This window comes from Carlito syrichta, unplaced genomic scaffold, assembly GCF_000164805.1.
Source record: "Carlito syrichta isolate Samal-C Ts95f unplaced genomic scaffold, Tarsius_syrichta-2.0.1 Scaffold303966, whole genome shotgun sequence".
NCBI lineage: Eukaryota > Metazoa > Chordata > Mammalia > Primates > Tarsiidae > Carlito > Carlito syrichta.
The window spans coordinates 216,487-230,225 of record NW_007248062.1 but is presented as its reverse complement, the minus strand read 5'-3'; the positions used below and the strand labels follow the sequence as shown (position 1 = coordinate 230,225).

General features: G+C 39.4%; 1 pseudogene; it reads right to left on the bottom strand.

Annotated features, from left to right (window-relative positions):
• Positions 1 to 12,277: 12,277 nt before the first annotated feature.
• LOC103261656 lies at positions 12,278 to 13,533 on the bottom strand (annotated as a pseudogene).
• Positions 13,534 to 13,739: the final 206 nt, after the last annotated feature.

Genomic DNA, 13,739 nt, shown 5'->3' with positions numbered 1-13,739 from the left:
CATCAAAAGAGCCAGAAATACATGTCTCTGGGAAAAGTCTGCATCAGTGCCTGCAAATATAATAAAACCCTCCTGGGAAAAGCGGGCCTTTATCTCAGTGGGACTCAAGTTCTTGTAGAAAGAAGTGGGTGAGATCCAGTGTATTAGGCGACAGCAGGGGAAGCATCCCATCCCCACCTTTTGGTTGGGAGTCACCTACCTGGGAGAGTATAATGAGCTCCTGCTGAACACAGTATTGTCTTCATACAGAGACAGGATCCTCTTAACTTGCCAGCACTTTGCAAAATCCTGTTTGTTAGGATTTTTTTTTGCTAATTATTTGTCTTTTTTGAGATCTAGCTTACAAAAGTACATGAAGATGGAGTGTAAAGCTCAATAAATGTTTACCTATGTCTACACCTATGCGCCCACCACCAGACCAAGATATAACACGTTTCCAGACCCCAAAGGTTCACTCATGCCCCCTCGGCCAGTACCCCAGGGTAAGCACTATTCTGACCTCTAGTGCCATAAAGCAGAACTACTGGATCATAGGGTCTATGTGTGTTCAGCTTTAACTGGTACTGCTAAACCTTTTGCGAAAAGTGTTGAATCAATTTACAATTCTAACCAATGAATATTTGCCCAGATGTTCGACTGTTGGCATTGGAAATGCTCAACAGCTCTTCTCTTGCTATTGGTTTAACCTAACCCATGACAAGTTTTCATTACTACCCTGGGTTTTTAATGGTGTACAAGCTAATATGGCTGTCATTTGTCATTTGTGGCAGCAATGGCAGCACAAGTGATATGGTGACACATTGTGATTTCACAGTTGGAGTGGATGTTACTATGGATTTCATGGTAAGTCACCATGAGACAAAACAAGATCATGTTGGTAAATCTCAACAAATCATGACCTATGTCATTACCTTATGAGACCCCCAGAGCCTGAACTACTTCTTCTGCCTCCCAGGTAATGAGATGCACAATTCTCAAAGGTCCCTCGAGAGCTGTTTGAAAAACAGTGAATTTTAAAACCTAGAAGGAGTGCGAGAGGAATCTAGGGGCTTTGCCAATGGAGCGTCATCATTCAGGTCTCATTTTGAATTTAAACCAGATGATGGTGACTCTATATTTTCTCTTCTTTTTCTCAGAATTATAATTAGGCTTAAATTTTTAAATTTCAGCTTTTATTCAATTAGTCTTAGAAAAATGTGTCCTTTTAAAGATCTGGGCACAGCTGACAGTGCATGTGACACAAATATTCTGTTTGGTATTCATGTCATAGACTATTAGTGCCATTTGTTGAGAATTTGGTTTTATTTTAAACATTGCTTGAAAAAATAAAAAGAGACAGCAGAAAGCCAAGTGGCAATTTATCTGCTAAAAATGTTTCATTTAATCTAATCCTTTTCCAGGGATTTAGAAGTGAAATAAATATATACATGCTTACCAGAGAACATCTCTACTTTTTATTGCCTCCAATCAAGCTAAGAATACAAGTCCAATGACATGAAATGTTGTCTGGGGCTTGCTTTATAAATATCCAGCAAATGAGGGCTATGTAAAGGAAGTAAATGAAGATTGACCAAATATAGGTAATTGTTGAAGCTGTGTGATGAGTTCATGGAGTTCAATGTAGTCTCTCTACATTTATGTGGTTGAAAATTTTTATAGTAAAAAATTAAAAATTACAGCAGTAACAAATGTAACCAAGTTACTAATAATTATGGGGCATGGAACAGTAGAATAAACAGAGTATTAAAAATAATTTATGGATATATTAACATGGACTGGCTATTTGCTGATGTTATGAAATTGTGATTATAGTATTGTGGTTAGGTTTTTGAAAATAATCCTTATCTTTGAGACACATGTCCTGAAATATTTATGGATGAAATGATGTGATGTCTGCTTTTTGCTTCAAGATAATACAGGGAGAGGGGAGGGAATGGCGAGATTGCCTGTAGGTAAATGGTTATGGCTGGATGATGGGGCCATGCAGGTTCATATACTGCTTCATTTACCTTTGAACATGTTCTGAACTAAAACAAAAAGTAATTTATACATGTGCATTCAAAGAAAACAGATTAGTGCTGTGAAATTGCAGACTTTTCCCCTCATTTTTAGGTCATGAAAAGTTTAAGCTGAAATGTTTTTATGAAAGCAACTATTGTAAAAAACATCTCTGAAATTATTCTTTCATTTGGGGAATGTATTAAAAATCATAAAAATTAAGAACACAAGTCGAAGCAACAAAGGTAATTGTAGGATTCAGATAAATGCCACTCAGTGGACTAACGAATTCCCGTGGTTCCAAGGATATGTTGCAAAACTGCCTGGGGAGACAGAGATTCTGTATGTTTATAGTATGTCCATTGTGTTGCCAGGGGGTGAGATGGATAGGGCAGAAGTGGGACCCAGCTGCCAGATCTGGCTTTCCCAACCTACTCCCCACATCTTTTAGAAATGCACAGGCCATCAAATGAAGACTGACCTTCTTTACTGAACCAATGTCTGACAAGTAGAATATAGACATATAGAATCTCTGTCTCCCCAGGCAGTTTTGCACCATATCCTTGGAACCACAGGAATTCATTAGTCCACTGAGTGACATTTATCTGAATCCTACAATTACCTTTGTTTTTTGGACTTGTATTTTTAATTTTTATTATTTTTAATACAACCATGGAACTAAACAAGTAGGGCAGTGGTTAGGGACATTGGTTCAAAAGCCAGGTTCTTTGGATTTGGGGTGGAGCTGTGTGACCTTGGGGAAGCTCTTTAACCTATCTGTGCATCAGTGTCTTCGTCTTTAAGATAGGAGTAATAGGCTGGGTATGGTAGCTCATGCCTGCAATCCCAGCAATTTGGGAGGCTGAGGCAGAAGGATCACTTGAGCCCAGGAGTTTGAGACCAGCCTGGGAAACATAGTGAGACCTCATCTCTACAAAAAATAAAAAAAATTGTTGGGCGTAGTGGTGCATGCCTGTAGTCCCAGCTACTTGGGAGGTTGAGGCGGAAAGATTGTCTGAGCCCAGGGGGTTGAGGCTGCGATGAGCTGTAATCATGCCACTGTAGTCCAGCCTGGGCAACAAAGTGAGACTCTGACTCAAAAATAAATAAATAAACAGACAAATGAATAAATAAATACATAAAATAGGAGTAATGATAATAGTACCCATCTCATGGGATTATTGTGAGGCAAACCGAGGTCAAGCACTTAGAACAGTGCTTGTTACATGGTAAGTGTTACACAAATGCTAGTCATTGTTATTGTTATTTGTAAGTGGGTCTATTCTAAAATATCCTTGAGATAAGATCTCTTTACCCATAGAACAACAGGCAAAATCTCAAATAACAAACAGCTATGCTTCCCATTCTTTTCCTCACAAAGACCCCCCTAACGAGAGAAGCAGAAATGTTCACTGCAAATAACTTTTGAGTAGAATCTGAAGGTTCTGCTTGCAAGTCCAAATCCTTTTCAAGTTCAACATTTTAGCTTAAAAACCCTATGTGTTTTTCATCCTGCATCATAGCATAATATGTTTTATTTCAGAAATAATGTGACATCCTCATACCTTTAGCATAAAATTGAGGGTCAAGAAAGATGCTCTGCATTCATCTCATGGCTTTCCTCATCCTCTGGTTATGCCTCTCAGTTTGAGGAGCTGAGACATTTTATTTAGTGAACTTTCCAGATATTCCTCCCAGGTAATCTAGTGTACTTTCAACCAGCTTCTTCTTAATCTCACCTCCTATCCTATGAGAGACATTGCCTAGCTTTCCCTCACAACATTTTATGGGCAGAACACAACTCCTCTCCTCATTTTGACTGACTACTCTGTGACTGTTAGCATAGTTGAACACTCAGTCCTTTTTGAAACTCACTGAATGAGTTTCTGGGACACAATTCGCTGCAAGACCTGCTCCTACCTCTCTGGCCACTCCTTCTCTGTCTATTTTTCAGGATCATCCTTTTCTATTCAACTCTTAAGTATTAAGCTCACCAGGATTTTGACATAAACTTCGAGTTCTTCTCATTTTAGGTATCTTCCCAGGGTGACCTCATTAATATCCCAAGCCATAGTTTCCACCTGTAGAGAACATTTAGTCTTTGTCTGCTTAACATATCTTTCCCCCCAGAATCTACTACCAGAATTTCTCTCATACTTGTGAGTTTTTGTAGAGCCAATATTGTTTCACCTTTGGCCATGGGTTTGAATTCATGACCCAGGCATGACCAATCAAAATATTACAATGCCAGATCACAGGACTTTGTTCAGGAATGGGTATGCAACCCCCAATGGACCAATGATAGTATTCACTGTGATTATTCTACTGGAATCATTGGAAATAAATGAATAAACGCAACTCTCTGATGGGATTGCTGAACCAATAGATGTAAATTGGGGATTTGGAGTTTGCCTGAAGCTATCATGCCCAAAGGAGTCCAAGAGAGACAAAATTCCTATATTATCATTTAAACCCCTGGATCCATCTATGCCTGAAACTGGAGAAACAATCTTTGGGCTGTTTGATATCCTAAGTTCCCTTTGCTGTATGCACTATTCTGTATTCGTTTTTTTTTCACTTGCAGCTGTCTATATGCTGTTGACTTCCAATTCACATCAGTGACCAGGCCATCACTCATAAGCAACAAACTAATATAAATAATATCCAATTAAACTACCTTCACACAGATGTCCCAGAAGGATCTCAAATACAAAATGTTGTTTCGTAAAGAATAGCAACCCTAATCACACTATAAATGTGTATTTATGTGTATCATTTCAACATTTTCCACTAGAATGCAAACTATTTGAAGACAGAAACATTGCTTGTGTATTCATTGTTGTATCTCTAGCACCTGGAGGAACACACATAGAAGACGTTATTCACAAAATATTTGTTGAATAAAAGAAGCAACAAACGAATGAAACAAAATTTTTCTTGACTCCATTTATAATCTTATCTAGCAAATGCAATTAGTTCTATAGATTTTGGCACATGAATATCCCAAATTTCATATCTGATCCCATAACCACACCCAATTACTTGCTTCAAGGCCATATTGTTTTTTTGCCTGGACTATTGCAAAACTCTCTTAACTCTTATTCCTGTCTCCAGCTACCTTCCACATAACTACTAGTCTCTTTCTTTTCTTTTCTTTTTTAAAGATAGAGTCTCACTCTGTCACCCAGGCTTGAGTACAGTGGTCTGATTATAGCTCACTGTAACCGTGAACTCCTAGGCTCAAAAAATCCTCTTGCTTGAGTCTACCAAGTAGCTAGGACTGCAGGTGCATGCCACCATGCCTAGCTTTTTTTTTTTTTTTTTTTTGATTTTGATTATAAAGATGTGAGGTACATTTCAGGGTTAGGTATATAAACATTGATCATTCAGGTACCCTTGTTGATGAGATATGCCCCTCCCTCCCCTGGCAGTTTCCCTCACCTGCCAATTCCACCCCCACCCCATCCCCTGGCACTTTCCTATTACTGCCAATTCCTTTCTTACAGTATTATAATAATTGTACAAGGTCCACTTATGAGTGAGAACATGTGGTACTCTGTTCTTTGTTTCTGTGATAGATCACTGAGTATGATAGACTCTAAATCCATCCAAGTTGCTGTGAAGTCCATATGTTTGTCCTTCTTTATGGCTGCATAATATTCCATTGTGTATATGTACCACATTTTTAAAAACCCAGTCCAGCTTCGATGGGCAACATGGTTGGTTCCATGTTTTTGCAATTATGAATAGAGCTGCAAAAACATGTGTGTGCAGGTATCTTTTTTGTGGAATGATTTGAGTTCCTCCGGTTATATTCCAATAGGGGAATAGCTGGGTCATATGGAAGGTCAATTTCTAGTTCTTTCAGAAATTGCCACACTGTCTTCCAAAGAGGTTGTACTAGTTTGCATTCCCACCAGTAGTGTAGAAGCGTTCCTTTTCCTCCACATTCTCGCCAGCATCTGTTGTTGTTTGTTTTATTAATGATGGCCATTCTTTGGGGTTAGGTGGTATCTCAATGTGGTTTTGATTTGCATTTCTCTGATGATGAGTGAGGTTGAGCACTTTTTCATGTGTCTGTTTGCTGCCCATATATCTTCTTTTGAGAAGTGTCTATTCATGTCTTTTGCCCACTTTTCAAAGGGGCTGTTTGTTTTTTTCTTTTCGGCGCATTTGAGTTTTTGTTTTTGTTTTCTTTTTGAGTTGGAGTCTCACTCTGTCGCCCAGACTGGAGTGCAGTGGCCGCTCCCGGCCACCGCAGCCTCGACCTGCTGGGCTCCAGCGATCCTTCTGCCTCAGCCTTCTGAGTAGCCAGAATTACAGGCATGCGCTACCACGCCCGGCTGATTTTTTGACTTATTGTAGAGATGAGGTCTCGCCGCCCAGGCGGGTCTCGAACCCGCAGGCTCAGGCAATCCACTCACCTCAGCCTCCCAAAGGCACGGGATTACAGGCTGAGCCACCGAGCCCGGCTGAGTTTCTTGTAGATCCTAGATGTTAGACCTTTGTCGGATATACAGTTGGCAAATATTTTTCCCCATTCTGTGGGCTGCCTCCCTGCTCTCTTGATGGTTTCTTTTGCTTTGCAGTAGCTCGTTAATTTGATGAGGTCCCACTTGTCTATCTTATTTCTTAAAGTATTGAACTTTAGTGTTTCGAATAGGAATTGGTTCCCAGTTCCAATTTCCATAAAGGTATCCCTGCGCTTTCAAAAATTCTTATAGTTTGAGGTTTTACTTTTAGGTCTCTGATCCATTTAGAGTTAATTTTTGTGTATGGTGATAGGTAGGGGTTCTGTTTCAAATTTCTGCATGTGGTCAGCCAGTTTTCCCAGCACCATTTACTGAATAGGTTCTCCTCTCCCCACTGGTTGTTGTTGGAGGCTTTGTCAAAGATGAGTTGGTTGAGGAATTGAGGCTTTACTTCTGGAATCTCTATCCTGTTCCATTGGTCTATGTGCCTGTTGTTGTACCAATACCAGGCTGTTTTTAGCATTATAGTAAAGTTTGAAGTCTGGGAGTGTGATACATCCAGCTTTGTTTCTTTTGCAAAGGATTGTTTTGGCTTTGCGTGGTCGTTTATGGTTCCATAAGAATTTCTGTATTGTCATATCCAGGTCTGAGAAGAATGATATTGGTAACTTAATGGATATTGCATTGAATCTGTAGATTTCCTTTGGTAGGATGGACATCTTAACAATGTTGATTCCTCCTATCCATGAGCATGGAATATTTTTCCATTTGTTTGTGTCTTCTTGGATTTCTTTGAGCAGTGTTTTGTAATTCTCACTGTAAAGGTCTTTCACTTCTCTGGTTAGGAAGATGCCGAGGTACTTCATTTTTTTGGTGGCTATTGTGAATGGGATTGTGTTTTTTATTTGGGTCTCTGCCTGCTTGCTGTTGATGTATAGCAATGAAACTGTCTTTGCACATTTATTTTGTACCCTGAGACTTTGCCAAAGTCTTTTATCAGTACAAGCAGTTTTTTGATAGATTCTCTTGAATTTTCAAGGTATAGGATCATATCTTCAGCAAAGAGGGATAACTTGACTTCCTTTTTTCCTATTTGGATACCCCTGATTTCCTTCTCTTGTCTAATTGCCTGTGCTAGACGCCCAACACAATATTGAACAAGAGGGGTGACGGTGGGCAGCCTTGTCTTGTTTCAGTTTTCAGGGGAAATGTTTCTAGTTTCTGACCATTTAGCAATATGTTAGCTGTGGGTTTGTCACAGATGGCGCTTACTATTTTAAAGTATGTTCCTTCTATACATAGGTGTTTTAGGGTTTTTATCAAGAAGGGATGCTGGATGTTATCAAGAGCTTTTTCTGCATCTAATGAGATAATCATGTGGTTCTTGTTTGTACATCTGTTGATGTATTTAATGACATTTATGGTCTTGCGAATGTTGAACCAGTTCTGCATCCTGGGGATGAAGCCTACTTGGTCATGGTGGATGATTTTTGAGATATGGTTAATTTTTATTTATTTGTTTGTTTGTTTATTTATTTATTTTAGAAACAGGATCTCACTATGTTGCCCAGACCGGTGTCAAACTCCGGACCTTAAAGTGCTTAAAGAAGAAGAAAGACAGAAAAAGGAGGAGGTGTCAGGTTCTTTTCAACAATCAGTTATTGTTGGAACTAAGAGTGAGAACATGCTCACTTCTTCAAGAATGGCACAAAGCCATTCATGAAGGATCCATATCCATGACCCAAACATCTCATATCAGACTCCACCTCCAACATTGAGGATCAGATTACAACATGAAATTTGGGAGGCCAAACAAACCATATCCAAATCATAGTGCAGTCTTTGTCCAGGGAAGCGGGAACCACTCAGGCTCTCCCAAACACATCAGCATATTTTCCACCTCTGCATCTCTGCATATGCCATGGTCTCCTCCCATACTCCCCTTTTCTTTCTCCTAATAATCCTGCAAAATTCATTTCCTGTCCTTCAGAAAGCCTTCTCTGGTCTCTGTCTCCCCACTCCGACTTAGAATTTCCTCCTCTATGTTCACAAATCTGCCTGTGATACCCTTTTCCTACCAAAGCGCTTACATGGCAAAATTTTCATGCTGACTAGTATCTATATTTTGCTTTCCTCTTGGGCACATAGCTAGACTATATTTTCCACCCTCCCTTGCAGATAGGGGTGGTCATGAGTCCTGACCAATGGACTTTAGATAGAAGTGTACCATTTTCAGGCCTGGTCCATAAAAATCTTTCACATATGGTCTTTGGTCTCTTTTCCCTCCACTTAGTAGAGAGGACTGAAGACCTAGGCAAGACAGGGGCTCCCAGATGAATGAGTGGGATCATGTGGTACTCAGAACAGGTATATAGAACAACTTGGGCCACCTTGCAGTCAAAACTGGGAGAGGAGAAAAAGCAAAAACAAAACCACCATATTGATGTCATCACATTTTGACTTCCTTCTCCAATATACCTGCTACTACTTACTTTTCAGTCTTCAGGCAGTTGCTTGTTGCTGTTTTGTTTTCAGTTCTGAGTTTTTAGTTGTGGTGAGTGGGGGGAGGTAGACTATAGAGGGCTTACTCCATCTTGGTCAGCACCTCCTGTTGTCTTGCCCAAATCCCTACCTGAATACTTGTCCAATAGTAAAACCTTATTTTTTTTTCCAAGTGTGCTAGTTAATTGTCCAGATTCATAAGATCAACTCTGGTATACTTTTAATAGAATGACGTTTCTTGTTCGAATTTTATAATTTATATAAGTGTAAAAATGTTTGAAACAGTTTTCAGGAGAACTGCAGATGTAATTACAGATAGAAAGTAGACGCACACTTCATCAATAAGGGTACCTGATCTCAAAGAAGTGAGTTGGGGACCAAAGCGAGGTCCAAACTTTACCTGTACAATGACCATTTGTATACCTAACCCTGAATAGTACCTCACATATTTAAAATTAAAATTAAAATTAAAAAAGTAGATGCTCCAAAAAGAGGTTAACTATTTGACATTGCTTAACTTTCCTGGTGGCAAAACAATGAGTGGTGACAATTTTACATACAGATCTACAAATTAATAAAGGATAGAAATCTGTGTACCTCTACTTTGTTAAGCTGAATGTGGTTTGTTTCTTGCACCTTATATGTATATTAAGCAGAAGTGAGAAATCTATATACATATATGTGTATTGAAAATTTAATTGGTAGTTAATAAACTCCATAAACAATAATATTTACACTTCCTTATTGTTATTTATTATAAACAAATATATCCTTCAGTTCACACGCATTTGTTGAGATCTCTTACATGCAATATCTAGTAAGGGTTAAAAGAAGTATAAAAATTAGCACTGTTTAAAAGAATAAAGTCCCCTTGAAGAAAACTTGACATTTTACAAAAGCATGTTCACTCTTCTTTCCTAATATTTTCCTCACAACATCCCACTGAGGTAGGTTTCAGTTCCACTTGACAGAATCTATAGAGGCTCATAAAGTTTGAGTGATCTGTCCCTCATCACACATTAATGGCAGAATTGAGTCTCCTACCCAGGTCTTCTGGTTCTAATATCTGTTCGTTTATTATTATATCTCATTCTAGCTGGGAATAAAACATCCCATTCACAGACAGTTCTTCAATGGTTAAAAGTAGGCTATGACAATCGGGTTCGGTGGCTCAGTCTGTAATCCCGTGCATTTGGGAGGTTGAGGTGAGTGGATTACCTGAGCCCGCGGGTTCGAGACCCACCTGGGCAACTTGGCGAGATCTCATCTCTACAGTAAATCAAAAAATCAGCCGGGCATGGTAGCATGTGCTTGTAGTTCCAGCTACTCGGAAGGCTGAGGCTGAAGCATCACCGGAGCCCAGTAGGTCAAGGCTGAGCGGCCACTGTACTCTAGTCTGGGCGACATAGTGAGTCTCCAACTCAAAAAAAAAAGTAGTCTATGACAAATACAAAGTGAAGGGGCAACTGTAGGGAACCTAATTCTCTAACCCTCTCTCCTTGACAGCTTTCTAGAAAACCTCTGTTGACCTGATTGACTTACTCTGAGCACCAAACTTATGGTTGCAGATGTTGTTACCACCCTGCTGACGTTATTTTATTCAGAACCTAATAAATAAAGAGCACAAAAAAGAATAAATGAATATCTGGGCCCAAATGGTGAGAACTAGACACCTTTAAGCAAAATTCTGTACATAGCAAATTACAAACAATACACAAGGTAGTTCCAATATTCACTTTCAATCATTCCTCACTAAGAAACTGTGGAAAACTTTAGCTAATCATTTATTCTCTTTGTAAGTAATTAAATGTATTTCTAAAACTTAGGTGTCAAATTAAAGACATGAAAAGGAAAACTAATCTAGAGTAAGAGTCAGGAAATGTTTGGGTGGCTCACTGGGAAGGGGCATGATGGAATATTTTGGAAATGTTCTACATCTTGTTTTGGGTGGTGGATAGTAAGATGTCTACAATGCATAGGAAAGGAGATTTTAAGATCTGTGCATTTTGTTTTTTGTTAATTACATCTCAATTTCCAAAATATGTAAAGAAATGTCCAGTGTTTCAAGATTCTTTAGGGTTATGTCAGCAAAAAAGTTTTTTTTTCTTTTTTTTTCTTTTAAAGATGTGGAGTACAATTCAGGATTAGTTATACAAGTTGTTTTCTTACAGGTAAAGTTTGGGCCTCCCATTAGTCCCCACTTCGCCTGATTTGAGAGCAGGTACCTTCATTGATGTTATGTGCCCCCTCTCCCTTGGCAGTTTCCAGCTACTACCAATCCCTTTCTTATAGTATTATGGTAAATGCTCAAGGTTCTCTTAGAGTGAAAACATGTGGTACTCAGTTCTTTGTTTCTGTGATAAATAACTGAGTATTATAGACTCTAAATCCATCCAAGTTGCTGCAAAGAGAAAAAAAGTTTGATAACCAATGTTCTAGGCATGCATGAAACAAATGCCTTGTTTTCAAGATTCTTGCTTTTACTTTTGCTTTCTCAGAATCATACAGTTTGACTGTAAGGTAAAGTGGTCTACAATTCATGTTTTTAAAATTGTTACCTTTAGTGTTTTTTTCATAGCCACCTTGGGTTTTCATGCTCAAAAATATTCTCTGAAAGAATAGAAAAGAAAGATGGAGAATAAAATTATAAAATTAAATAGGAAAAAAGGCTATTCTTCAGATAATTTGGTGAATGAATGTATTTTTCTTCCGTTTGTCTTTGAAGTTGTTTCCTCTTAGGATCCTTTTTTTTTTGGGAAGAAGAATGTAGTGATTAAAGTAACTTTTCATGTAAACAGAGTTCTCAGGTTGGTCTACTTCTAAAGAATTGCTCTTAAATTTATATGTATTTAAAAGGGAAAAATAAAGCCGGGCTCGGTGGCTCAGCCTGTAATCCCGCGCCTTTGGGAGGCTGAGGTGAGTGGATTGCCTGAGCCCGCGGGTTCGAGACCCGCCTGGGCAGCGAGACGTCATCTCTACAATAAATCAAAAAATCAGCCGGGCGTGGTAGCACGCGCCTGTAATTCCGGCTACTCGGAAGGCTGAGGCGGAAGGATCGCCGGAGCCCACCAGGTGGAGGCTGCGGTGGCCGGGAGCGGCCACTGCACTCCAGTCTGGGCGACAGAGTGAGACTCCAACTCAAAAAAAAAAAAAAAAAAAAAAAGGGAAAAATACGTGGGTATACAGATGTTTGTATGAACAAATGAACAGATGCAGTGGGCTACATCGAGTGGAGATGTTCAATACTGACAGTTTTATCCCTGACCTGGCCCTGGCTATAATTTCTCTGCAACTCGCCAATTCAGCTATGCCATAAAAACCTTAATAACTAGCTGAATCTTCATGCACGAAGCCCCAGACTTCTTTACTCTTCTGGCACAGTGTAAACAAATGACAAGGTGGCCTGTTCTTCCATGAATAATATTCCGGTCTCACAGTCTTTTCTCACATATGCTGCATTGCTTCAAGAGATTTTGCCAGTTCTTCATGCTTTCTGTTTCTAGTCTCTGTTCCAAAAGGCTATTTTTGATTGTTCTCCTGGGCTTGAGATAGTTTCTAGGCTTTCAGAACTGTGAACCAAATCCAAGAATTCCACCAAGCTGCAGGAATCAAGAAGTCTGAGATTTTCTACCATTGCATATAGATCTCTAACTACTGGAACTGAAATGATTCTTTGGCGATCTGAGACATCAGTCCCTTCATCTTCCTTTTTCCAAGCATGGCAGAAACAAGTCAGGAGGAGAGGATGGCTTACTGTAGAACAGTCTGAATACCAATTTATCTTGGAGGTCCTGCAACAGAAATATCTCCAGGTTGTAGTCAGTAACACTGCCCCTCATCCTCAGAAATAACTTTTACAGCAGTGTCATCTCTTAAGGTTGACAGAGAATCCTTGAGGTCATTTTCCCCCACTTCAATCATCTTTTTATCACTCACATTCCCTACTGTTCCAATTGTTTTATCAGTATCAGTAGCTTCTACTTTTATTTTAGCACCTCACTGTTCTTATACTGACTCATTCAAAACCCACAAGTCATCTGGCATGCATTGGCAGGACCTATCTGCCTTTCTTGGAGTTCATTCAGCATTTCTGCTGTGAGGTAAGCAACATGGGAATATTGCCTTTTTCACTTCTTTTCCTGGAGTTGTGGCTTTCCTCTGCATATTACTTCTATTGGTCTTGGCTTGCAATATTATCCGTGCGTTGACACTGGAGCGGTGATGACAAGATTCTTTCTTAGCTTATCAAACACAGGGTTTGGGTCTTTCATGGAGAAGCTCTGACAGCCAAGTATTTCTCCCAAAAGATCTCCATCATACTATGGTATACCATAGGCTGCTCCTGCTGATCCTAAGCCACTTCACCACTAGACACTGGCCTAGATGCTCCATGACCACTCCAAACAGTATTTCATCTTTGTATTTGGTGCCAGCAAAACCTTCAAAAATGGTTGATCATATGTATTATACACATAAACTCAATCTGATTGATTTGTTCTGAGGAGAAACTGCAAACACTATTGAATGTTGAACACTGGGCAGAAGTGGAAAATGATGTCATTTTGGCACTGAAGAAATGGTCATCTTTTGATCAAAACTTAGAGCCACCCCCCTGAGGTTGCTCCTCAGCTGAATCTGGAGAGTGTCAGTCAATGTCCTAAGGCCTCAGCAACATTTTGAAACAGTGAGTAGTTGTACATTTTAAAGAGACACTTTCTTCCCTGAAACAATCTCTGAGCTCTTCTGTACTGAGTTGAATAGTGTCCG